Source organism: Epinephelus lanceolatus, chromosome 24 (assembly GCF_041903045.1).
Source record: "Epinephelus lanceolatus isolate andai-2023 chromosome 24, ASM4190304v1, whole genome shotgun sequence".
In the NCBI taxonomy this organism is placed as follows: domain Eukaryota; kingdom Metazoa; phylum Chordata; class Actinopteri; order Perciformes; family Serranidae; genus Epinephelus; species Epinephelus lanceolatus.
In genome coordinates this window covers 23758066-23781650 of record NC_135757.1, presented here as the reverse complement: position 1 = coordinate 23781650, position 23585 = coordinate 23758066, and the positions used below count along the sequence as shown (strand labels likewise).

General features: G+C 46.6%; 18 non-coding genes and 2 pseudogenes across 18 annotated transcripts; 5 read left to right on the top strand and 15 right to left on the bottom strand.

Moving 5' to 3' along the window:
• Positions 1 to 42: 42 nt before the first annotated feature.
• trnam-cau (transfer RNA methionine (anticodon CAU)) lies at positions 43 to 115 on the bottom strand. The gene has a single exon. It is a non-coding gene; the product is annotated as a tRNA-Met (tRNA).
• Positions 116 to 250: 135 nt separating this feature from the next.
• Positions 251 to 321, bottom strand: trnag-gcc (transfer RNA glycine (anticodon GCC)). Its single transcript has one exon. It is a non-coding gene; the product is annotated as a tRNA-Gly (tRNA).
• A 747-nt stretch (positions 322 to 1068) lies between these two features.
• trnag-ccc (transfer RNA glycine (anticodon CCC)) lies at positions 1069 to 1139 on the bottom strand. Its single transcript has one exon. It is a non-coding gene; the product is annotated as a tRNA-Gly (tRNA).
• A 1345-nt stretch (positions 1140 to 2484) lies between these two features.
• Positions 2485 to 2556, top strand: trnad-guc (transfer RNA aspartic acid (anticodon GUC)). Its single transcript has one exon. It is a non-coding gene; the product is annotated as a tRNA-Asp (tRNA).
• Positions 2557 to 3154: 598 nt separating this feature from the next.
• On the bottom strand, positions 3155 to 3225 carry trnag-gcc (transfer RNA glycine (anticodon GCC)). Its single transcript has one exon. It is a non-coding gene; the product is annotated as a tRNA-Gly (tRNA).
• Positions 3226 to 3339: 114 nt separating this feature from the next.
• Positions 3340 to 3412, bottom strand: trnam-cau (transfer RNA methionine (anticodon CAU)). Its single transcript has one exon. It is a non-coding gene; the product is annotated as a tRNA-Met (tRNA).
• Positions 3413 to 3547: 135 nt separating this feature from the next.
• On the bottom strand, positions 3548 to 3618 carry trnag-gcc (transfer RNA glycine (anticodon GCC)). The gene has a single exon. It is a non-coding gene; the product is annotated as a tRNA-Gly (tRNA).
• A 747-nt stretch (positions 3619 to 4365) lies between these two features.
• trnag-ccc (transfer RNA glycine (anticodon CCC)) lies at positions 4366 to 4436 on the bottom strand. The gene has a single exon. It is a non-coding gene; the product is annotated as a tRNA-Gly (tRNA).
• Positions 4437 to 5781: 1345 nt separating this feature from the next.
• trnad-guc (transfer RNA aspartic acid (anticodon GUC)) lies at positions 5782 to 5853 on the top strand. Its single transcript has one exon. It is a non-coding gene; the product is annotated as a tRNA-Asp (tRNA).
• A 598-nt stretch (positions 5854 to 6451) lies between these two features.
• trnag-gcc (transfer RNA glycine (anticodon GCC)) lies at positions 6452 to 6522 on the bottom strand. The gene has a single exon. It is a non-coding gene; the product is annotated as a tRNA-Gly (tRNA).
• Positions 6523 to 6636: 114 nt separating this feature from the next.
• trnam-cau (transfer RNA methionine (anticodon CAU)) lies at positions 6637 to 6709 on the bottom strand. The gene has a single exon. It is a non-coding gene; the product is annotated as a tRNA-Met (tRNA).
• Positions 6710 to 6844: 135 nt separating this feature from the next.
• On the bottom strand, positions 6845 to 6915 carry trnag-gcc (transfer RNA glycine (anticodon GCC)). Its single transcript has one exon. It is a non-coding gene; the product is annotated as a tRNA-Gly (tRNA).
• Positions 6916 to 7662: 747 nt separating this feature from the next.
• On the bottom strand, positions 7663 to 7733 carry trnag-ccc (transfer RNA glycine (anticodon CCC)). Its single transcript has one exon. It is a non-coding gene; the product is annotated as a tRNA-Gly (tRNA).
• Positions 7734 to 9078: 1345 nt separating this feature from the next.
• On the top strand, positions 9079 to 9150 carry trnad-guc (transfer RNA aspartic acid (anticodon GUC)). The gene has a single exon. It is a non-coding gene; the product is annotated as a tRNA-Asp (tRNA).
• Positions 9151 to 9748: 598 nt separating this feature from the next.
• trnag-gcc (transfer RNA glycine (anticodon GCC)) lies at positions 9749 to 9819 on the bottom strand. Its single transcript has one exon. It is a non-coding gene; the product is annotated as a tRNA-Gly (tRNA).
• A 114-nt stretch (positions 9820 to 9933) lies between these two features.
• trnam-cau (transfer RNA methionine (anticodon CAU)) lies at positions 9934 to 10006 on the bottom strand. Its single transcript has one exon. It is a non-coding gene; the product is annotated as a tRNA-Met (tRNA).
• Positions 10007 to 10141: 135 nt separating this feature from the next.
• trnag-gcc (transfer RNA glycine (anticodon GCC)) lies at positions 10142 to 10212 on the bottom strand. Its single transcript has one exon. It is a non-coding gene; the product is annotated as a tRNA-Gly (tRNA).
• Positions 10213 to 10959: 747 nt separating this feature from the next.
• Positions 10960 to 11030, bottom strand: trnag-ccc (transfer RNA glycine (anticodon CCC)). Its single transcript has one exon. It is a non-coding gene; the product is annotated as a tRNA-Gly (tRNA).
• Positions 11031 to 13879: 2849 nt separating this feature from the next.
• Positions 13880 to 22786, top strand: LOC144461914 (uncharacterized; annotated as a pseudogene).
• LOC144461955 (uncharacterized) lies at positions 15519 to 21916 on the top strand (annotated as a pseudogene).
• Positions 22787 to 23585: the final 799 nt, after the last annotated feature.

Sequence of the window (23585 nt, the reverse complement as noted above, 5' to 3'; positions counted from 1 at the left end):
AGGACAAAGAAAAGAAAAGAAACAAAGAAAAAAAAAACCACCTGCCCCGTGTGAGGCTCGAACTCACGACCTTCAGATTATGAGACTGACGCGCTGCCTACTGCGCCAACGAGGCACAAAATGCAACCCAACTGCACGAGTCAAATCTACAGCATCTTTTGTCTCACGTGAACAGAAATGACTGCTTGTCCTTAGCACGAAAATCCCCTGGATGGCCAAGGGCCGACTGAAGACGGCACTAAAAGCTCACTGCATTGGCCGGGAATCGGACCCGGGTCTCCCGCGTGGCAGGCGAGAATTCTACCACTGAACCACCAATGCTCACATCACCGCTTCATCCACAACACCGACGAGGCCCACATCACAGCAGAAAAACCTGGTCCTCTCCCATTGGTCTGTCTATGACGCGCTACCCTCGGCTCTGAGAGGTGAGGGGAGAAAAAAATTCACTGGTATCGCTTTTCGTGTGGTATCCCATGGGTGACAAATCAATCACACAATCAATTTTGCTAGCTCACAAACAGCAAGAACAACCTTGTCAATAGAATAAAACAATACGTTTGCCCCCATTTTCTGCAGCACTGAGATGCAGTTTGTTCCCAGGGCAAAGACAACAAAACAACCTGCAACCTGACACACAAAGGCTATGCGCTACTGGGCGCTTTTTTTCTTCAGCGGCATTACTAATGTAACGTTGCATCAAGTTGGACAAAGCGCATTTACAACGTGTTCCCTCAGATGAGAATCTGCACCGTTCATAGACTGACATTCACCACAGAGTTGACGCTTGTCAAAGGATCGGTGAAAGGTGCTTTTTTAACTGATTTCCAGCCCAAATACCCAACAAAAACTAGTCCAGGCCAGGTTAGGTCGGTAGCATAAATGACCGTGGCCATATAGCCAGGTTAAAAGAGGGCCGCCTTCGTGGGACGGCAAAGCTGTGGCTTCAGACTCGGCATACCTCGCTAAGCAGCCAGTCCTGCTTAGTGGTAAACCCCTCAGGTATTAACTGCCAGAAGATGAAGAAGCCGTGCAAGGGCTGATTCCTAACAGCGGGGGAAAGCTCATTGCATTGGCCGGGAATCGGACCCGGGTCTCCCGCGTGGGAAGCCAGAATTCTACCACTGAACCACCAATGCGCACGCGACACCCTTCCTTATTACTGCTGTGCCACAGGCGCCATCCACGAGACCTTATGCGTTGGCAGCGGTAGGTAAAATGCCATAGGCTTGTGCTAAAAGCATTAGCATGTCGTATTTGTGGGGAAAATGTGTCCAGCATATGACAAGTGCTTTGTCTGTGAATTAGCAACCCAGCATCTACCTCTGCACGGACCCCGAGCGAGCGGCTTCCTCGGATCTGCACCTTTGGAACAAGGACACAACAAAGACTGCTAACAAAGCACCACACCACAAAGCAACTCTTTCTTCCATCCAATCAAGGATTGGTAATATAACAACTGGGCATAGCTTTATCACAGATGTATGGGCTAAGCAAGACTGCTTAACTTGTTGTATGGCATTTAATGCGGTTTACTGAGCTGTTGCTGTGATTGTTTGCAGCCTACGCCATGGCCTGACATGCACCTCCCCAAGAAATGTGACTTCGCGCCGCGGTTACACGGGCCTCCTGTCTATTTTCGTAAGCTGAAACCATTTCCCCTATGGAAACAAAGCTTTTATTTACTTTTATTCCACAGATAACAAACAATACATTGTGAAGACAATAAAGCCTCCACAGAAATAGCAGTTCACAGCCTTGTGTGTGATTTATCCTTCGGGGATTTACACTTCGGGATTTAGCCTGGCTTCCCATGAGCAGAGGGAATCTCCGCTCGTCGCTAGGCTAATCTATACAATGTAAAATGCCATAGGCTTGTGCTAATAACGCTAGCATGTTACATTTGTTTGCAAAACGTGATTAGTATAAGACAGTTGTTTTGTCGGTGAACCTTGCGAGGGTCAAGGGAGCAGAATTTTGTAACGTTACCTTTGTTAAAAGTTGCTGTTGTTGTTCTTGTTGTCCTCTGTCCTTGTCCTTGGAGCAGAGAAAAAAGTCCACTACTAGCCGCTTGGCTAATTTATACCATGTAAAATGCCATAGGCTTGTGCTAAAAACGTTAGCATGTTGTATTTGTGGGGAAAATGTGTCCAGCAAAAGACAGGTGCTTTGTCTGAGAATGCTGCCAGTCCTAGTGACGGCGATTTGCGACTTGTGTTTGAAATGGTCACGTTCAAGCCATGTTTAATGTTTGTTTTGAATCAACAAAACTTTACAGCACTTCACAGAAACCCAGCCGCCGACTAGTGTTTTGGAGGTGTAACCGCAGAGTGACACAGACACACCACGGCTCAAGTGTAAATGCTCACCGCAGGAGTTTAAATCCCGCCTAACACTACAGTAACAGCCTAACATGGCGGTGTTGCATCGGCCGGGGATCGAACCCGGGCCTGCCGCGCAGAGGCCTCCGCAGCACCTGACATCTCCTCGTTAGTATAGTGGTGAGTCTCCCCGCCTGTCACGCGGGAGACCGGGGTTCGATTCCCCGACGGGGAGTGCCACAGCTGCTTTTGTTTCCAGTTACGCTGTCTATGGCAATTTCTTAATTACTCTTGCCTAACAGTTATGTCTTTTCTCCTGTAAAGAAAAACACTCTGTCAGTCTGACCCCGCGTATTGCTGTACCGCCAACCGCCAACCGCCAACCAGCACGTATGTTCTGCACCTGCGTGAGAGGAAAATCGCTGTCCGTGGCAGCAGGCGGCGTTAGTCTGCTGCTATGGAGACCAAAAAGAGAGACCAGAAGTTCCACAGGACGGACTGGAGATGCCAGTTTGCCACTTGGGACATTAACAACACAACCCCATGTAGAAAGAACAAAGGATTTTGTCCATGCCCTAGCAAACCTTTAAAAACCGTTTCTGCTCAAGAGCTCCATGGCTAAAGGAAAAAACAGTGGCCTCTCTTCTCTAAGCACTTTGCTTCAATCCCACTCCCTCTTGACTTTAGCTGTTTGTTTCCTTTACTCACATCCAAACCTCTTCTGGTGGCCTCAGCTGAAGTGTCAATCAAAGTGCTGTCTTTCACTGTCAGGCTCTGCCATGGATGTACCATGACATATTCACATCTTCATCGTCAGCGAGTCAAAGGTATAGTGCATTGGCCGGGAATCGAACCCGGGCCTCCCGCGTGGCAGGCGAGAATTCTACCACTGAACCACCAATGCTGACAAATGCTGCTTGAACACCGCCCAGGCGCCGGTTCGAGTCGTGTCGTTCACTGCGGATAATTCCAGGCCAGGACAAAGAAAAGAAAAGAAACAAAGAAAAAAAAAACCACCTGCCCCGTGTGAGGCTCGAACTCACGACCTTCAGATTATGAGACTGACGCGCTGCCTACTGCGCCAACGAGGCACAAAATGCAACCCAACTGCACGAGTCAAATCTACAGCATCTTTTGTCTCACGTGAACAGAAATGACTGCTTGTCCTTAGCACGAAAATCCCCTGGATGGCCAAGGGCCGACTGAAGACGGCACTAAAAGCTCACTGCATTGGCCGGGAATCGGACCCGGGTCTCCCGCGTGGCAGGCGAGAATTCTACCACTGAACCACCAATGCTCACATCACCGCTTCATCCACAACACCGACGAGGCCCACATCACAGCAGAAAAACCTGGTCCTCTCCCATTGGTCTGTCTATGACGCGCTACCCTCGGCTCTGAGAGGTGAGGGGAGAAAAAAATTCACTGGTATCGCTTTTCGTGTGGTATCCCATGGGTGACAAATCAATCACACAATCAATTTTGCTAGCTCACAAACAGCAAGAACAACCTTGTCAATAGAATAAAACAATACGTTTGCCCCCATTTTCTGCAGCACTGAGATGCAGTTTGTTCCCAGGGCAAAGACAACAAAACAACCTGCAACCTGACACACAAAGGCTATGCGCTACTGGGCGCTTTTTTTCTTCAGCGGCATTACTAATGTAACGTTGCATCAAGTTGGACAAAGCGCATTTACAACGTGTTCCCTCAGATGAGAATCTGCACCGTTCATAGACTGACATTCACCACAGAGTTGACGCTTGTCAAAGGATCGGTGAAAGGTGCTTTTTTAACTGATTTCCAGCCCAAATACCCAACAAAAACTAGTCCAGGCCAGGTTAGGTCGGTAGCATAAATGACCGTGGCCATATAGCCAGGTTAAAAGAGGGCCGCCTTCGTGGGACGGCAAAGCTGTGGCTTCAGACTCGGCATACCTCGCTAAGCAGCCAGTCCTGCTTAGTGGTAAACCCCTCAGGTATTAACTGCCAGAAGATGAAGAAGCCGTGCAAGGGCTGATTCCTAACAGCGGGGGAAAGCTCATTGCATTGGCCGGGAATCGGACCCGGGTCTCCCGCGTGGGAAGCCAGAATTCTACCACTGAACCACCAATGCGCACGCGACACCCTTCCTTATTACTGCTGTGCCACAGGCGCCATCCACGAGACCTTATGCGTTGGCAGCGGTAGGTAAAATGCCATAGGCTTGTGCTAAAAGCATTAGCATGTCGTATTTGTGGGGAAAATGTGTCCAGCATATGACAAGTGCTTTGTCTGTGAATTAGCAACCCAGCATCTACCTCTGCACGGACCCCGAGCGAGCGGCTTCCTCGGATCTGCACCTTTGGAACAAGGACACAACAAAGACTGCTAACAAAGCACCACACCACAAAGCAACTCTTTCTTCCATCCAATCAAGGATTGGTAATATAACAACTGGGCATAGCTTTATCACAGATGTATGGGCTAAGCAAGACTGCTTAACTTGTTGTATGGCATTTAATGCGGTTTACTGAGCTGTTGCTGTGATTGTTTGCAGCCTACGCCATGGCCTGACATGCACCTCCCCAAGAAATGTGACTTCGCGCCGCGGCTACACGGGCCTCCTGTCTATTTTCGTAAGCTGAAACCATTTCCCCTATGGAAACAAAGCTTTTATTTACTTTTATTCCACAGATAACAAACAATACATTGTGAAGACAATAAAGCCTCCACAGAAATAGCAGTTCACAGCCTTGTGTGTGATTTATCCTTCGGGGATTTACACTTCGGGATTTAGCCTGGCTTCCCATGAGCAGAGGGAATCTCCGCTCGTCGCTAGGCTAATCTATACAATGTAAAATGCCATAGGCTTGTGCTAATAACGCTAGCATGTTACATTTGTTTGCAAAACGTGATTAGTATAAGACAGTTGTTTTGTCGGTGAACCTTGCGAGGGTCAAGGGAGCAGAATTTTGTAACGTTACCTTTGTTAAAAGTTGCTGTTGTTGTTCTTGTTGTCCTCTGTCCTTGTCCTTGGAGCAGAGAAAAAAGTCCACTACTAGCCGCTTGGCTAATTTATACCATGTAAAATGCCATAGGCTTGTGCTAAAAACGTTAGCATGTTGTATTTGTGGGGAAAATGTGTCCAGCAAAAGACAGGTGCTTTGTCTGAGAATGCTGCCAGTCCTAGTGACGGCGATTTGCGACTTGTGTTTGAAATGGTCACGTTCAAGCCATGTTTAATGTTTGTTTTGAATCAACAAAACTTTACAGCACTTCACAGAAACCCAGCCGCCGACTAGTGTTTTGGAGGTGTAACCGCAGAGTGACACAGACACACCACGGCTCAAGTGTAAATGCTCACCGCAGGAGTTTAAATCCCGCCTAACACTACAGTAACAGCCTAACATGGCGGTGTTGCATCGGCCGGGGATCGAACCCGGGCCTGCCGCGCAGAGGCCTCCGCAGCACCTGACATCTCCTCGTTAGTATAGTGGTGAGTATCCCCGCCTGTCACGCGGGAGACCGGGGTTCGATTCCCCGACGGGGAGTGCCACAGCTGCTTTTGTTTCCAGTTACGCTGTCTATGGCAATTTCTTAATTACTCTTGCCTAACAGTTATGTCTTTTCTCCTGTAAAGAAAAACACTCTGTCAGTCTGACCCCGCGTATTGCTGTACCGCCAACCGCCAACCGCCAACCAGCACGTATGTTCTGCACCTGCGTGAGAGGAAAATCGCTGTCCGTGGCAGCAGGCGGCGTTAGTCTGCTGCTATGGAGACCAAAAAGAGAGACCAGAAGTTCCACAGGACGGACTGGAGATGCCAGTTTGCCACTTGGGACATTAACAACACAACCCCATGTAGAAAGAACAAAGGATTTTGTCCATGCCCTAGCAAACCTTTAAAAACCGTTTCTGCTCAAGAGCTCCATGGCTAAAGGAAAAAACAGTGGCCTCTCTTCTCTAAGCACTTTGCTTCAATCCCACTCCCTCTTGACTTTAGCTGTTTGTTTCCTTTACTCACATCCAAACCTCTTCTGGTGGCCTCAGCTGAAGTGTCAATCAAAGTGCTGTCTTTCACTGTCAGGCTCTGCCATGGATGTACCATGACATATTCACATCTTCATCGTCAGCGAGTCAAAGGTATAGTGCATTGGCCGGGAATCGAACCCGGGCCTCCCGCGTGGCAGGCGAGAATTCTACCACTGAACCACCAATGCTGACAAATGCTGCTTGAACACCGCCCAGGCGCCGGTTCGAGTCGTGTCGTTCACTGCGGATAATTCCAGGCCAGGACAAAGAAAAGAAAAGAAACAAAGAAAAAAAAAACCACCTGCCCCGTGTGAGGCTCGAACTCACGACCTTCAGATTATGAGACTGACGCGCTGCCTACTGCGCCAACGAGGCACAAAATGCAACCCAACTGCACGAGTCAAATCTACAGCATCTTTTGTCTCACGTGAACAGAAATGACTGCTTGTCCTTAGCACGAAAATCCCCTGGATGGCCAAGGGCCGACTGAAGACGGCACTAAAAGCTCACTGCATTGGCCGGGAATCGGACCCGGGTCTCCCGCGTGGCAGGCGAGAATTCTACCACTGAACCACCAATGCTCACATCACCGCTTCATCCACAACACCGACGAGGCCCACATCACAGCAGAAAAACCTGGTCCTCTCCCATTGGTCTGTCTATGACGCGCTACCCTCGGCTCTGAGAGGTGAGGGGAGAAAAAAATTCACTGGTATCGCTTTTCGTGTGGTATCCCATGGGTGACAAATCAATCACACAATCAATTTTGCTAGCTCACAAACAGCAAGAACAACCTTGTCAATAGAATAAAACAATACGTTTGCCCCCATTTTCTGCAGCACTGAGATGCAGTTTGTTCCCAGGGCAAAGACAACAAAACAACCTGCAACCTGACACACAAAGGCTATGCGCTACTGGGCGCTTTTTTTCTTCAGCGGCATTACTAATGTAACGTTGCATCAAGTTGGACAAAGCGCATTTACAACGTGTTCCCTCAGATGAGAATCTGCACCGTTCATAGACTGACATTCACCACAGAGTTGACGCTTGTCAAAGGATCGGTGAAAGGTGCTTTTTTAACTGATTTCCAGCCCAAATACCCAACAAAAACTAGTCCAGGCCAGGTTAGGTCGGTAGCATAAATGACCGTGGCCATATAGCCAGGTTAAAAGAGGGCCGCCTTCGTGGGACGGCAAAGCTGTGGCTTCAGACTCGGCATACCTCGCTAAGCAGCCAGTCCTGCTTAGTGGTAAACCCCTCAGGTATTAACTGCCAGAAGATGAAGAAGCCGTGCAAGGGCTGATTCCTAACAGCGGGGGAAAGCTCATTGCATTGGCCGGGAATCGGACCCGGGTCTCCCGCGTGGGAAGCCAGAATTCTACCACTGAACCACCAATGCGCACGCGACACCCTTCCTTATTACTGCTGTGCCACAGGCGCCATCCACGAGACCTTATGCGTTGGCAGCGGTAGGTAAAATGCCATAGGCTTGTGCTAAAAGCATTAGCATGTCGTATTTGTGGGGAAAATGTGTCCAGCATATGACAAGTGCTTTGTCTGTGAATTAGCAACCCAGCATCTACCTCTGCACGGACCCCGAGCGAGCGGCTTCCTCGGATCTGCACCTTTGGAACAAGGACACAACAAAGACTGCTAACAAAGCACCACACCACAAAGCAACTCTTTCTTCCATCCAATCAAGGATTGGTAATATAACAACTGGGCATAGCTTTATCACAGATGTATGGGCTAAGCAAGACTGCTTAACTTGTTGTATGGCATTTAATGCGGTTTACTGAGCTGTTGCTGTGATTGTTTGCAGCCTACGCCATGGCCTGACATGCACCTCCCCAAGAAATGTGACTTCGCGCCGCGGTTACACGGGCCTCCTGTCTATTTTCGTAAGCTGAAACCATTTCCCCTATGGAAACAAAGCTTTTATTTACTTTTATTCCACAGATAACAAACAATACATTGTGAAGACAATAAAGCCTCCACAGAAATAGCAGTTCACAGCCTTGTGTGTGATTTATCCTTCGGGGATTTACACTTCGGGATTTAGCCTGGCTTCCCATGAGCAGAGGGAATCTCCGCTCGTCGCTAGGCTAATCTATACAATGTAAAATGCCATAGGCTTGTGCTAATAACGCTAGCATGTTACATTTGTTTGCAAAACGTGATTAGTATAAGACAGTTGTTTTGTCGGTGAACCTTGCGAGGGTCAAGGGAGCAGAATTTTGTAACGTTACCTTTGTTAAAAGTTGCTGTTGTTGTTCTTGTTGTCCTCTGTCCTTGTCCTTGGAGCAGAGAAAAAAGTCCACTACTAGCCGCTTGGCTAATTTATACCATGTAAAATGCCATAGGCTTGTGCTAAAAACGTTAGCATGTTGTATTTGTGGGGAAAATGTGTCCAGCAAAAGACAGGTGCTTTGTCTGAGAATGCTGCCAGTCCTAGTGACGGCGATTTGCGACTTGTGTTTGAAATGGTCACGTTCAAGCCATGTTTAATGTTTGTTTTGAATCAACAAAACTTTACAGCACTTCACAGAAACCCAGCCGCCGACTAGTGTTTTGGAGGTGTAACCGCAGAGTGACACAGACACACCACGGCTCAAGTGTAAATGCTCACCGCAGGAGTTTAAATCCCGCCTAACACTACAGTAACAGCCTAACATGGCGGTGTTGCATCGGCCGGGGATCGAACCCGGGCCTGCCGCGCAGAGGCCTCCGCAGCACCTGACATCTCCTCGTTAGTATAGTGGTGAGTATCCCCGCCTGTCACGCGGGAGACCGGGGTTCGATTCCCCGACGGGGAGTGCCACAGCTGCTTTTGTTTCCAGTTACGCTGTCTATGGCAATTTCTTAATTACTCTTGCCTAACAGTTATGTCTTTTCTCCTGTAAAGAAAAACACTCTGTCAGTCTGACCCCGCGTATTGCTGTACCGCCAACCGCCAACCGCCAACCAGCACGTATGTTCTGCACCTGCGTGAGAGGAAAATCGCTGTCCGTGGCAGCAGGCGGCGTTAGTCTGCTGCTATGGAGACCAAAAAGAGAGACCAGAAGTTCCACAGGACGGACTGGAGATGCCAGTTTGCCACTTGGGACATTAACAACACAACCCCATGTAGAAAGAACAAAGGATTTTGTCCATGCCCTAGCAAACCTTTAAAAACCGTTTCTGCTCAAGAGCTCCATGGCTAAAGGAAAAAACAGTGGCCTCTCTTCTCTAAGCACTTTGCTTCAATCCCACTCCCTCTTGACTTTAGCTGTTTGTTTCCTTTACTCACATCCAAACCTCTTCTGGTGGCCTCAGCTGAAGTGTCAATCAAAGTGCTGTCTTTCACTGTCAGGCTCTGCCATGGATGTACCATGACATATTCACATCTTCATCGTCAGCGAGTCAAAGGTATAGTGCATTGGCCGGGAATCGAACCCGGGCCTCCCGCGTGGCAGGCGAGAATTCTACCACTGAACCACCAATGCTGACAAATGCTGCTTGAACACCGCCCAGGCGCCGGTTCGAGTCGTGTCGTTCACTGCGGATAATTCCAGGCCAGGACAAAGAAAAGAAAAGAAACAAAGAAAAAAAAAACCACCTGCCCCGTGTGAGGCTCGAACTCACGACCTTCAGATTATGAGACTGACGCGCTGCCTACTGCGCCAACGAGGCACAAAATGCAACCCAACTGCACGAGTCAAATCTACAGCATCTTTTGTCTCACGTGAACAGAAATGACTGCTTGTCCTTAGCACGAAAATCCCCTGGATGGCCAAGGGCCGACTGAAGACGGCACTAAAAGCTCACTGCATTGGCCGGGAATCGGACCCGGGTCTCCCGCGTGGCAAGCGAGAATTCTACCACTGAACCACCAATGCTCACATCACCGCTTCATCCACAACACCGACGAGGCCCACATCACAGCAGAAAAACCTGGTCCTCTCCCATTGGTCTGTCTATGACGCGCTACCCTCGGCTCTGAGAAGTGAGGGGAGAAAAAAATTCACTGGTATCGCTTTTCGTGTGGTATCCCATGGGTGACAAATCAATCACACAATCAATTTTGCTAGCTCACAAACAGCAAGAACAACCTTGTCAATAGAATAAAACAATACGTTTGCCCCCATTTTCTGCAGCACTGAGATGCAGTTTGTTCCCAGGGCAAAGACAACAAAACAACCTGCAACCTGACACACAAAGGCTATGCGCTACTGGGCGCTTTTTTTCTTCAGCGGCATTACTAATGTAACGTTGCATCAAGTTGGACAAAGCGCATTTACAACGTGTTCCCTCAGATGAGAATCTGCACCGTTCATAGACTGACATTCACCACAGAGTTGACGCTTGTCAAAGGATCGGTGAAAGGTGCTTTTTTAACTGATTTCCAGCCCAAATACCCAACAAAAACTAGTCCAGGCCAGGTTAGGTCGGTAGCATAAATGACCGTGGCCATATAGCCAGGTTAAAAGAGGGCCGCCTTCGTGGGACGGCAAAGCTGTGGCTTCAGACTCGGCATACCTCGCTAAGCAGCCAGTCCTGCTTAGTGGTAAACCCCTCAGGTATTAACTGCCAGAAGATGAAGAAGCCGTGCAAGGGCTGATTCCTAACAGCGGGGGAAAGCTCATTGCATTGGCCGGGAATCGGACCCGGGTCTCCCGCGTGGGAAGCCAGAATTCTACCACTGAACCACCAATGCGCACGCGACACCCTTCCTTATTACTGCTGTGCCACAGGCGCCATCCACGAGACCTTATGCGTTGGCGGCGGTAGGTAAAATGCCATAGGCTTGTGCTAAAAGCATTAGCATGTCGTATTTGTGGGGAAAATGTGTCCAGCATATGACAAGTGCTTTGTCTGTGAATTAGCAACCCAGCATCTACCTCTGCACGGACCCCGAGCGAGCGGCTTCCTCGGATCTGCACCTTTGGAACAAGGACACAACAAAGACTGCTAACAAAGCACCACACCACAAAGCAACTCTTTCTTCCATCCAATCAAGGATTGGTAATATAACAACTGGGCATAGCTTTATCACAGATGTATGGGCTAAGCAAGACTGCTTAACTTGTTGTATGGCATTTAATGCGGTTTACTGAGCTGTTGACTTCGCGCCGCGGTTACACGGGCCTCCTGTCTATTTTCGTAAGCTGAAACCATTTCCCCTATGGAAACAAAGCTTTTATTTACTTTTATTCCACAGATAACAAACAATACATTGTGAAGACAGTAAAGCCTCCACAGAAATAGCAGTTCACAGCCTTGTGTGTGATTTATCCTTCGGGGATTTACACTTCGGGATTTAGCCTGGCTTCCCATGAGCAGAGGGAATCTCCGCTCGTCGCTAGGCTAATCTATACAATGTAAAATGCCATAGGCTTGTGCTAATAACGCTAGCATGTTACATTTGTTTGCAAAACGTGATTAGTATAAGACAGTTGTTTTGTCGGTGAACCTTGCGAGGGTCAAGGGAGCAGAATTTTGTAACGTTACCTTTGTTAAAAGTTGCTGTTGTTGTTCTTGTTGTCCTCTGTCCTTGTCCTTGGAGCAGAGAAAAAAGTCCACTACTAGCCGCTTGGCTAATTTATACCATGTAAAATGCCATAGGCTTGTGCTAAAAACGTTAGCATGTTGTATTTGTGGGGAAAATGTGTCCAGCAAAAGACAAGTGCTTTGTCTGAGAATGCTGCCAGTCCTAGTGACGGCGATTTGCCGACTTGTGTTTGAAATGGTCACGTTCAAGCCATGTTTAATGTTTGTTTTGAATCAACAAAACTTTACAGCACTTCACAGAAACCCAGCCGCCGACTAGTGTTTTGGAGGTGTAACCGCAGAGTGACACAGACACACCACGGCTCAAGTGTAAATGCTCACCGCAGGAGTTTAAATCCCGCCTAACACTACAGTAACAGCCTAACATGGCGGTGTTGCATCGGCTGGGGATTGAACCCCTGTCTCCCGCGCAGAAGCTATATTGCCCTAATCCGCTTTCCATTCATTTTCTATGGTACTGCTAAACCAGTAAGGATGCAATGACGTTTTCGGCCACAAGATGGAAGTCAATAAGTTTTGGCACTTTTTTCTGTTTTTCCTTGTGAGTATTGGGAGAAGAAATAATCTAGGAGTCTGTGAAACTCCGCCATTTTACATCTCGAACGTTACTCTGTGATACGAGCTAAAACTTTAGTCTGTTGTCTAAGTTTTAAACTGTGACAAAATCTAACTTTGTGTAAAAGCTTCACGTTTGTTTTATCATCGTTTAGCTTCATATTTGTTTCGTTTCGTATTTGTTTCAACCGATCTGCGCTGTAACGAAGATCTTCAGCTTCACCACCGGCCGGCTCTACTACGTTACAAAGGATTACAGTTAACCAAACTTGAACGGTGAGAGCAACTATTCTCTGTCACAACAGTAAACTGAAAATTGGCTGAATCTCTGTTTTGTTGCATTTTACAATACGTCTGGGTAAATTATTGAAATAGTGGGTGATTTAACGTCATATCATGGCCACTGTTATCGTAGCATTTATGTAACAGATGTTACATTTAACCCGACAGTCATTGTGCTCCTCCAAATGTGTCAGCTTAAGGTAACTGTAAAGATTAACTCGATATGTGTGTGGAACCAATATAGCCATGTTACATACACAGTCTATGAAAATGCAAGTATAGAAAGGTGTTGTGTAAAGATGTAAGCCCCACTGTAAAAAAGAAAAAAAGATAATGTTAGCTTTTTAATTCCTTTTTATGCACTTATTTAAACTTGTTCTATATATTTCTATTTTAATACCACTGTATTATTGTTGATAAGGGGAGGTGTGGTTGTTGTTTTTTTAATTAGCTGCTGGACAGTTGAATTTCATTTCATTTTTGTATTGCCAGTGCCTGCTTGCAATTGAGAACTGTTTGACATTATCATGTTTTATTTCCTCTGTGTTTAAAATTTGCATCATTAATGTAGCCATATCAGAGAGCCTGGCTAGTGAATATTGAGAGTGGTCAAGCTGATGCAGTTTCTGGTCATATGTCAAAGAGGGCATGACTACTGTATGTGTTGGATAACCTCTAAAGTGTTGTGTACTGTAGTACACGATTGTATAATACAGTGTTTTCTTTGTGATTATTTTGTAGCTGTGGATGGAATTTGTTTGCAGTCTATCAGTAGTACAAGTCTGGGTGTAGTACAGCTTGCAGCACAAAAATGTTGGATTCATGTTTGTATAGGCTATTTGATAATGACTTGACATTATCTAAAGTATACTTTACATGATATGTTTTTTATTCTTTTGCGACTGACCCACCTCAAATACATAGCCCACCCTTATGTTGTCATTAAAAAGAGTCAATCATTAAAGATATTTACTAAAACAACATAATGGCAGACATACAATACATTATATGCTCACATGGACAGGATCTCTCCCTCTCTCTCTCTGGCACACGCACATACATGCACACAACCTACTGGTAGTGTTGTACTTTGTATTTTAATCAACTTCTCTACTATTTATTTATTTATTTATTTATATAATTGTACAGGTAGACAGCATGAAGAAGACAGGGTTCCATTTCTTCCCTGGGAGGGTAAAAGTCACCTTTAGGAAAGGTCCATCAGGGTACTTGAAACAGGAACCCTCGGATGAAGCTCGGAGGATCAAAGACAATCCAGCTCTGCAGGACAAGTCAGCACCACAAAAGGAGGAGCTGGTGTGCGACAATGCCCATAAAGTGGTCATGCAGAGAGGGGGGGACTTGTCTGATAAGCAGGAAGTGCTGGGGGAGTATGTGATTCAGTTTGGGAAATACAGGGGCAAGTCCTTCCGGTGGCTCCTTCAAAATGATGAAGGTTACATCCTGTACCTTATCAATAAGGTGGAAGAGGAGGAGAAGGCCAACCAGTTCCACCTGGAGGGCCACAGTAAGGACAGCCTCTTGTCATTCCTCCACTACTCCAGGGGCTTTAGAGAGATCGAGGACCTCAGGAAGTACTTGGCATAGAGGCCAGCACCCCTAGTTGGGTCACCAGAGGACAGTAATCTTGTTGGCTTTGGTATCTGCAAAAACAACACATGGTGGGCCATTTGGACTAGCAGGGCTGATGGCTATGCATCATTCATCATGGGGAAAGCCTGTGTGGCAGGCAGCAAGATGCACAAGCTTCAACAGTACCTGCTGAAACAGAGCCAGCTCCCCGTCCCGGCCCCATCATCACTGCCTACCTCACCCCCTGCCTCAAATCCTCCAGGTCAGTTAATAACACAGACAATCTTAGTTCCTGATTTTTCATTTGTACCATTTATCAGTGGTCATCATTTTATGTTCCACATAAATGGAGGAGGATGAGGATTTGGAGAGAGCAATGCTGTCTCTGTCACCAACCAAACTGGAGGCCACACTGAGTGAGTGAAATGAGGAGCTACATTTTTGATCTTATGGCATTTACATGCATATAAGTCAGCTTAAGAATACTGATGATGATGATGATGATAGTAATGATAATGACACAATGCACTGTTCACTGTGTTTTCAGCTTCACCAGCAGCTACAGCCTTCAGCAGAGCCCCAGCGTTGACTGCAGGAGGAGGTTTTTTACAACTTTCAGCAGCATATTTCTATCAGACATTTCTACTTTGGCCATGTTCAGGCCTTTTCCCTTGCCTGTGTTCTGTCGTCCAACATCTGTCCACAGGATTTAACTCAACAATGAGGTAAGTGTTGCCATGAGATCTGTTCTTGCATGTATGTTGGATCTGTAGTTTAAGAGTTTGTCATGCACATGGCCTTGCTTGTATGAGAGTTTATTTTCATGCATTAAGAAGCAGACAGAACTAAAAATGAAATCTGTCACAAAATCTGAAGCCCATATTACAAAATTCTATGATCCTTAAAATACATTCTGAAAAATTGCATGTTGCATATCACACCTATTACTTTTTTCGAATTGTAATTGTTCCACTGATTAACCTGCTTTTAAGTCATCTAATATATAATAATTTCCTAATAAATATGTATATTTAGAAAAAAGTTTATGTGCTAAATTCAAGTTATCAATCAATAGAGACAGACTGATTGTTGTGTGTGAACCAACACTTAAATAGGCTGACATTAATAACAGGTTAAGACATTGATGGTGAATGTGTTTGCCTTAAATTACATTTCATATATGTAGGCTAAAGAGAAGAATAAGATGTCTTTTTCTAGTAGTGAGAAAAGAGCCATCAGCCACTGCCTCTCGACTGGCTGGACCTGACGAGCCGAGATCAACAGCTCCTTCACTCAAAGGTTCATATAAATTTGGATGTATTCCAATTTTATCCAGTTTCCAAGTAATTTGCAATAGTGTGACATTTCTTGTGCTTTCTCCCACTGCTGCCTTTAGCCCCTGCAAAGATCTCTGTGCCTATCCCTCCCCAGCTGCTTGCCTTGGCCCCATCGTTGGCCTCTGAACAAGAATCATCTCTGTGGAAACACAGTACGGCATTTCCCGTCTGTTGAATTTTTCATAATGTCAGGATGATATTCTGTTAATATGTGATTTCTCACGTGCTGATATTTTAATCTCTGTTAATGTTTGAATGATTTCTTTGCATTGACCATTCTCAGGTCAGCCTGCAGCCCCTGAAAGTGGTAGGCAAAAAAATTAGTGAATAGTTCACTCGTGTAAATTGCTTTTAGGAAGAAAACAAATTATTCCTAAATGTACATAATATATTCAACAGTGAGAAGTGTTGTTTGTTTGTTTGGATGGCGGTGGATTGTCTAAATCATATTTAAGGTCATTAAATACACTATGTTTTGTGCCCTGTTATAGTGTCTGATCCAGCGACAGTTCCTCCTCCTGCTTCCACCTACGACCAGGAGCTTCTGAATTGGTACCGTTCTCACCAGCAGAGGATCTGGATGAAGACAGAGTTGGAATCCTTCGTCACTTCATGAACATGGTTTCGCTATGGCGTCATTCTCCTCAACCTGAGCTTATTGACACCATATCAGGACTGCCTTCACCTTCATATTTTCAGTTCCACCCTTTTTTCATCTGGAAGCCAGAGAGTGCCATCATGGAGAGAGTGAGGAACAACTATGTGCTGCCCTGTCTCCATGGCTGTACTCGACCCCACATTGCTTCTTCAGGTGTAGGAAGGCCACGAGTGGTTGTTGGGATCAGTGGGCAGTATTACCTGTTTTGCGTCGAGGCTTATCTGCAAGGCATGCCGTAGGCACTGGTTTGCAGACAATCCCCAGTGGCTGTGTAAGCTGCCCCAGAGGTTCCAGAACATCCTGCCAGCTGTCCCCACCTATAAAAAAGCTTTCTGCAAGACCATCATGCATGAGCTCAGGCGAACTGGGAAGTCTCCAAATGATATGGCCAACCAAGTCATGGAAATGCTTCACCTAAAGTATGAGCATGTGCACTTGGCCCATCTACACAGTTTGGACAATGTAAGGGATGGGGAGGCTGGACTGTATGGACAGCAAACCATCAGTGGCTTCATTTGAGGTCATAACGATGTTGCTCCATTTGGAGGATATGCTCACAAAGATGGGTGGTGTGGTGTGTCTTTGTCTTCATTCTACCTCACGCATTGCCTCCTCCATGAGTTCCTTTTTTTTTTTTTCTCTTCTTTGCTTTCTCTTTATTGGAAAAACTTCCTAATATGAGTCAGAGAGGGCCGTGATACACCAAAGTGTGTCAAGGGGAAAGTAAGGAAACAAGCAAGGGGGAGGGGGCAGGTGCTTAAGTCCTGAGTTATATAGTGACAGTGCATGCGGAGAAGAAGGAGGAAAAACAAACAAATAAACAAACAAACGAAGAAAAAAAAACGGGAGAAACAGGCAGTGTAGCTGATGTATTGTGACCTTGAGGTGGTTGTGCTCCATGCAGATTATCAAAAATAAACATATACATGTCTACTATACTGTACTGAAAAACAAAAACAAAAGAGAAGTCTATACTGAACACCAAAAATGTGAGAGTCTTGGTGGAGGGGGAAAGCCCGATTGCAGAGAAGAGTTGCCAGCGCGGTGTGGTAGGTTTGAGAAGCAAGTGGGCCCCTTTGGAGTGATCCCATCGGTTCTTTGCGATGCGTCACGGAGCTGAAGTATCGAACATGCATGCGTGTATTTGAACCCTCCCAATGTGTTTATGAAAACCATCACCAGGGTCCAGGGCCAGCCCTGCGGGGGAAGGGGGGCGGTATGGCACCCCAAGACCGCAGGAGTGCCCAGACCCCAAGACCAGGGAGCCGCAGAGGCCGCAGGACACCACGCAGGCCCAAGGACCCATGGCGGCGAAGGCCGGCACCCCCAGAGAGCCAGAGACACACCCCAGACAGGCAGGCCAGGAGGGCCCGCCCACCCACTGCCCGACGCGGACCGCCCCGCCCCCACCTCCTCCATGAGTTTCGACAACAAGAGGCAGACATCAACCTCCTCCTCCAGGGTACCTTTCGGCCAAGTCCTCAGATCAGACCACACGAGGAAGGTTGTCAGGAAGGTGACTCTGACATCAGGCACTATGTCATCGTACGTTGTGATGAACGAAAACTGGATGATCCTCTTCTGGGTGATGGTCCAATCTGAAAGCGAGGCTTCGTTGGAGACACTGTATGATGGTCTTGCATTGAGATACACCACTGCTGGAATTGAGAAAGCCAGCTACCAGTGGATGGATAGGTATGCAAGTGAATTATTTTTGTCTCAGAATTTATTATTTCAATCCATTCTGAAAATGTCTCTATTTGCGTAGTCATAATACATATTTTGGAAATTGAATTTGTTTTGTACATTGCTTTATATTTCTTATTTGGGACTGTTGTGCAGCCTTTAAACTGCTGGACACAAAACCAGGGGAGCACCTGCATTGGGCATCTTGGAGGACCACTGAGGACATTATTTGAGAGGTCACACAAGGCAATTTGGCCAACTCCTGTGTGTCGCGAAACAAGTTTAACAAGAACATTATTGTTAAGTTGGACTTGTTTCACTGTATGCGTCGGTTCACAAGGGAGTGCACATCAGAACACCACCCACTCTACAGTGCCTACTGCCAGTTTCTGTCTGCTGCATTTACTGTCGTGGATCAAAGTGACCTGAAGAAGCTGCAGGACGCTTACACCTTCTGTGGGATTGAGCCAGCTGTACCCACAAAACAGCATGTCCGGGAGCACTGCAGGATGAAAATCCCACCCCCAGTAGAACTGGTGGAGAGAGTGGAAGATGTCCTTTAGCATTTCCACCTTGCCAAGGACCCCAACCATGTTCCTCTCTTCAAGCCAACTATGCTGAAGACCTGGAGAATTCAGTGGGTACACATGTTAAGAGGCTGCCTCAGTGACCCGGAGGTGGATGACGGGATCCTGTACCATTTTGGGGGTACTTTGCAGCTCAGTCATGTGCAGGGAGAGCAGGCTGCTGTGCCCATCTGGATGAGAGATTGACCGATCAATTGGCTGGCTGATTAATTGGGCCAATCTAATGCCATTTTCAGGTAATCGGCTTAGGCCGATCCCTGTGCTCATGAGGCTAATCTAAAAAGAATGTCTGCAGAGTGCAGACACGTCTCTGCCAACAGCCTTCAGCTGTGCATTTCGGCGCGTGGCGATTTCAGTGCGTACCGCTCAGCCAAGATGGTACAATCCAAATGATGCATGGTGTAGTCTCCAGCCTCACAGTCTCGAGACAGCCTCGCTGGGAGACATTGGTTTGCACTGTATTAGAAAATGCACTGGAGACAGTGAAAGCAACATGCAACAAGTGCCTGTGACAGGTGTGGGGCTAACGTTTGCTAATCAGGGAACAGGAGAGCACCGCAGGTACCCGTATAATGAGTTCAAGTTGCTTTGAAATGAGCATTCACCGTCTCCAGTGCATTTGCTAATTGCCTATACTGAACAAAATTATAAACACCAGTGCTCGGAGTTCGCTATTCGCTATTCACGTGTAGAATTGGCGATGCAATCATCATAAAGGGGCTGGAATACCTTGTCTACATGTTGGAGGTACACACAGCCTTCAAGGAAATGGCCACTTTAGAATGAAAATACAGACTACTTACTGACCGTCATGCCGACAAGAAGTCCAGTGTAGTTTTTTAATCCACAAAACTCGTTCGGGGAAACGTAATAAAACTCCACTAATGCATTTCCAAAATGTCAGAATAGCTCGTCCGTTGTAATCCAAGTGCCCTGAAGCCGCGGCATGCAAAATTGACTTGAAAAGACATAATTTACTCCACTTCTGTGGCATAATTTCTTATCGTGGTCAGTTAGCCTGCCCTGCAGGCATGCTGTGTTTACATGTCAACTCTCGCAAGACTCGAGAACTTGCACCACCACTAGCCATCAGCTAGTGTCATGCGAGTTGCCATGTAATTTTGTATTTTCATTCTAAAGTGGCCATTTCCTTTTAGTTGCATTTGGCTGGCGTGAACTGCTCGGTATTCCAGTCTGTTTGTGATCGCAGCACAAACACTACACGTGAATAATGGAGAGATGAGAGACGGAGAAACAGTCTGCTCTGCTGCACCTGTGTGTAGCCTACCCTCTTTGAGCCTAACAAGACACTGACGTCAGTGTTGAGGGCACTTTCAAGAACACCAACATTGTGCAACAGCTTAACACTGTTTCAAGGTTTCTCTTCTGGTCAGCGTGCGTCTATTTCTGTTTGGATGTCATGGCAACAGTGCAGTAATGTATAAAACAGAATCAGTGCAAATATTAGCGGCAGTAACAACAGAATAGTGAGTGAACATTAACCCTGTGCAAGTTTTAGCATCAGAACAATGGAGAACATATTGGCACAGTAATGGAATACTGAACATAATTACTCTGCAATAGGTATTTATAAGTTTCCCAGTTCCCATTCCCAGTGCTTACCAAAAACCCACTTAACTAATTTGGTAACTGCAACACGAACATGCTCATGTTATGAGAGAGGGAGAGAGAGGGAGGGAGGGAGGGAGAGAGAGAAGGTGGGAGGGAGGGGGGGGCAAACAAACTAAGTTTATTCATTTTATTTTTTTTATTTTTTAAGTTTATACAGTAATTTCTGAAAATGTTTTCTCAGTGATGCTGCTGTCAGCTGATAATGCTGCTGTTAATAAGTGCACTAAAACACTAAGTGTTTCTTTTATTTAGTCAATTACAAGAACATTCAATAAATGTTAACATTTAGGTTGCACAGTATTGTGTCATTTGTTATCATATTCAGCCCTAGATCCAAAAGCACAATTCAGGAGGCAGAGAGCAGGTGAAGCCTGGGCTTGAATGGAAGTGGTAGGTGCGGTCCAAGTCTGAAAGCAGAGAAGTCAAGATAAGACTAGAGTGCAGAGATATTCACTAGAAACCAGTAGAACTTAAGTCAAACTAGAAAATGTTAATACAGCACACTAGGACAACGAGGTACATTACCACTGGTAGTTGGGACAAACCTGTGCTGAGTGTAGTCCCTGGGTTGTTCTTGTAGGGATGGTTATCATCAGTGATGACTAGCTGGGTGTGAAGTCGCGGGAGTGTCAGAGCCCGGAGAGACTTGAGTGTATAGATCCCGGGCGTGGCCACTGTGGAGGGCACTGAGCAGCGCCCAGTGGGCAAAGGGGCGGAGGCAGGGGACAGGAGACCTGTAACGACAAAATATTGTATTTTTTCAGATGGGGGAGAAAAAAGTGATATCGGCCTTATATCGACCATCGGCCGCCCTGCTCTCTTTCAATATCAGCATCGGCATAATCGGCCTGAAGGCCATATTGGTCGACCTCTAATCTGGATACCTGTGAGAGGCACCTCTCAACAAGAAGGTTACCACTTCCACCAAGCTCAGTGGGTGATGGGCAACAAAGTTTCCCCAGAATTATTCCAGGCTCAGGGTATAACTGGTGTTGCTCACTGGAATTTCCAGAGACTGGTGGATCTCAAACAACCGGATGTGGTGCTTCCTGCAGTGTTTGATCCAGTGCTCATAGCAGCGCTGAATGTTGTCTCTGTAAGGGTAACTGGACATCCAAAATATCCAGCGCTCCAGGTGGCAAACAGGGACACTGGGGAGAGATTTGGTCTACGTTACCAGGAGCCTGGTTGTTGCCCTGTTCCACTTGACTGGGAGAAACAAAGATCTCTCAGACAGAAGGACATTTCTGTTTTCATCACCCCTCCTCACTCTGAGGCAGATGGAACCCTGCTCTGCCAGCCCAGCCTGCTCTGCCAGCCCAGCCTCTACTGTCATCATGGCCTCCTCTGCCAGTTCAGCCTCCAGTGTCAGCTCGGCCTCCTAGGCTAGCCCAACCTCCTATGCCAGCTCCTCTGCCAGCCCAGCCTCCTCTGTCAACATGGTCTCGCCTGCCATCCCAGCCTCCTGTCAACACCATTGGCACCAAAAGAGTTATCCAGCACACAGGTATTCCACTTTCCTGCTGCATGTGATTCTGTGAAGTCAGAGAGCTCTGAAGCCCTCGGGACTGGAATGGGTAGCACATTCCTCCTTTCCCTCTCTCTGCTTCACCAAGAAGTGCACACACAGGTCCCATCAAAACAGGTGGCAGGGTATTTGTTCTGGACCACAGCAGACAGACTGAGCCAATGAAGCTGGCAATAGATGGTCTGTTGAGCAAACATCATGGCCAGAAGGACATGCTCAGACTGGTGGATAATGAGTATGCTGCAATGGTACACAGTTTCAGCACAAACCCCAACAGCCTCCTGCATCCCACAACAAAGCAGCACATTTCAAGGTATCTGAAGCACCTGGCCAAGCTCCAAAACACCAGCTCCTCCCTCAACACCAGCCCAGAGAAGCTGCTTGAAACACAACTATGGCAGCGCCTGACTGTTGACAGCATCACTGTTAATGTTCCTGTCACACCTCTGGTCCCTGCACCTGTCAGCCGCCCATCACAGACCAAAGCTCAACTGTCTCGCAATGAAAATGATGGCTCCTCCATTCACTTTTTTTTTTTTTAAAAATCAGGGCGGACAGGACCGTTATTTTTACTGCTCCACGAAGTGTTCAAGAGCTACAGTGGAGAGGGCCTCACAAATCCCAGGATGTCTTTTGAGGACTTTAAGTCAACACCCTTTTTCCAGCGGGAGATTGAGGCAATGAAAGATCGAGTGCAGCAAAAAAAATTAAAGAGGAGATGCACAGATGAAGCCCCTAAAAGGACATTTGTGTAGATTCTGTCACAAAGAACTGAAGCAGGGTCCCAACTAGGAGTGGGTTAAAGATATCGATATTGAATCAATATTTATGTGTAGGAACAATTATCGATACACAAATCCCAGTATCGATCTTTTGAAATGCATTTGATTTTACCCGTTTGTTTTTTTGTTTGGTTTGCCTCCTTAGTCTCACGTGCTTTAGTGCTTTGCGCCATAGACATATGTAGACGCCACCACCATATTGGGTGGGGTCTTCTCACATTGTTACGACCCACCCTTAGGCGGCCCTATGGGGCTAACAAAACTCCAAAAACTGACCCAGCAATAACCACATACACACACCTTTAAAACATTCAAATCCATGGGATTTATTAGAGTTAAAACAGGCAAACAAGACAACAAAAATCCCTCGGTGAGAGGCAGCAGAACCAGCAGTCCCCACACCAGAGCCTCTCTCCTCTGCTGCTGACACAGGAGCTCTTAAGCACCTCCTCCATGCCAGGTGTGCTGCACCTCGTTAGGTAATGCAGCACACCTGGGCAGATCTACAAGGAAGGGAAAAGGGACAACAGCAAGGAACACATACACAGCTGTAAATTATTTATTCATTGTTTTAAGGGTGGGGGGCGTCCCCACCCTTAAAACAATGAATAAATAATTTGTCACTGTCAATCTCAAGTACTGAGACAGTAAAAGTAAATACATTACATTTAAAAACACCCCATAGTTCATTGACAAATGCTATTTATTCACTGAAAGTGTAAGAGGAAATGAGTGCTACTTACCAAGGCTGTATGTTAACATAAACAACTAAACACAAGATTAATAGCACTGATAAGGTGACACCTTATCACCTTTGGGTCAAATTTGGATCTAACAAGATCGACTCATAAAAAAGGGCCAACTAAGCTGCTGCCACCGAGTTCAAGAATAAGCAGCAGCTGCACAAGTAGCCAGATCAGTGGGTGCCACTCCCACCCGGTGCAAATGGCTACAACTATGATGTGAAAAGAAACCCAAAGCCAAACAAAGTTACTGCATTTACCAACACCAAAAACAGTAACACAGGTGACCAACACAACAGTGGAGTGCAGCAGCCACAA